The sequence below is a fragment of the Grus americana genome, chromosome 3 (assembly GCF_028858705.1).
Source record: "Grus americana isolate bGruAme1 chromosome 3, bGruAme1.mat, whole genome shotgun sequence".
Taxonomy (NCBI): Eukaryota; Metazoa; Chordata; class Aves; order Gruiformes; family Gruidae; genus Grus; species Grus americana.
The window spans coordinates 13,073,022-13,074,665 of NC_072854.1; the positions used below are offsets into that span (position 1 = coordinate 13,073,022).

Consider the following 1,644-nt stretch of genomic DNA (forward strand, 5'->3'; position numbering starts at 1 on the left):
GTGTAGCAGCAAAATCGGAGACGGTGTTGGTGGCAAGCAATCAAGCAGTCCTGTCCTGAACACCACCTGTCTTGACAGACAGACGGGGCCCAAGTCATGGCGTGTTTGTGAACATCTGGAGAAGTGGAGGAAGGCCATGGAACAGGAGAGCAATATCTGTCTGTTAAGGGACAGGGGCCAGTCGTTACTCTAGATGTGTATGTTGTGTATAAAGACGGTTCAAGTCTGCAATTTAAGTTGTAAATGCTGGTAAGGAGGGTTTTGAGTAATGAGATACAATGGGACGTGTCCCACTGCACATTGTGCATAGCCCAGGCTGCACTGCAGAGTGGCCTGTTTCCCTGGCCGGGAATCGAACCCGGGGCGCGGCGGTGAGAGCGCCGAATCCTAACCACTAGACCACCAGGGAACACAGGTCTCAGCTTGGAATGCATTAGACTAGGCCAGACTAGGCGAGGCTCCTGGTTTGTCATTCTCTCAGGGACAGATTGATCTCACCTAAACTTGCTGTCTAAAAGTTCTCTCATTTAGGCCTTTGAGTTCCTTCAATAGTGCCTGCAGAGAGAAAGGGAATTCTTCCCACCTTTCTAAAATACGTGCCTTCAGACGGTGTGAGGCTCCCACCCGAGATCCCTGTTTCTCTACCAGCTGCTGCCTAGGTGACCGGGTTAGACTAGTTCTCTAATGTTTAAATGCCCAGAGGTACATGAAATTAACCTTACCCTTGGGGTTGATTTAATTGGTGTAAAAATAGGCATCGAACGCGATGTGCATCACTTCTGCCAGACTAGAAGGGGCTCGGAGGGGCCTGGGAGAATCCTTTCAGAACTCTAGGAGATTAAATTGTACTGAATGCCTTTGTTCAGGCAAAGGAACACCATAATGCTGCTGGAGTCCTCAGGATGTTCAATGGGTCTTAAAGTGATTCTTTATTTCATGGTGTTAGCATTTATTTTTATTGGGTTTTTAATTTTATTTTATCCGTGGTTTGCCTGCATTTCTTTTTCGATAGCAAAGCTAAACCCAGCTGCAATTAAGACCCAATATATACTGGGCATCCTGACATATTTCAGTGGCAGCTGGGTCAAGCTAGCTCTGGGGTTTTTTCGAGAGATCAGTCCAGCCCTTCATACGGAATCTGTGTGGATCTAAAGGAGCTGTCTTCTTTGGAGTGTTTCACCTGTCATAACTCAAGAGCTAAGCTTCTAAGGGGAACCTTTTCAATCTCTTTGTGCCTTTACAAATATATCAGTATTTGCAATAGATACTCGTGACAAGTCAATACAGGAGCCATGTGCAACTCTTGATTCTCTTTCCACGTATGTTTGTGACAGTGAACAGTCAAAGACATTCTTCTCTTCCCTTCTGACTCTTAAGAAGGATTATGGCAGTGATGATTGTGAAAAATAGATAACCAATGTTTTCCCTCCCCCCATCACTCAACATGCTCTCTTCCAGAATGAGGTTTACCAGGCACTGAATATATTTTCTCAAACAGAGCAATTTATCTGTTTCTCGCATGCTGATTAAAGAAAATTAGAAAGACTTTGCATGTAACACGAACCCCCTACAGATTTGTTTGAGATGTATTTTGGTAATTTACTCTGAGTTTGATAAATGTGTAACCATTAGTATATTACAAAG

The 1,644-nt window shown here is 44.3% G+C and overlaps 1 non-coding gene across 1 annotated transcript; it reads right to left on the bottom strand.

Annotated features, from left to right (window-relative positions):
* Positions 1 to 337: 337 nt before the first annotated feature.
* Positions 338 to 409, bottom strand: TRNAE-CUC (transfer RNA glutamic acid (anticodon CUC)). Its single transcript has one exon. It is a non-coding gene; the product is annotated as a tRNA-Glu (tRNA).
* Positions 410 to 1,644: the final 1,235 nt, after the last annotated feature.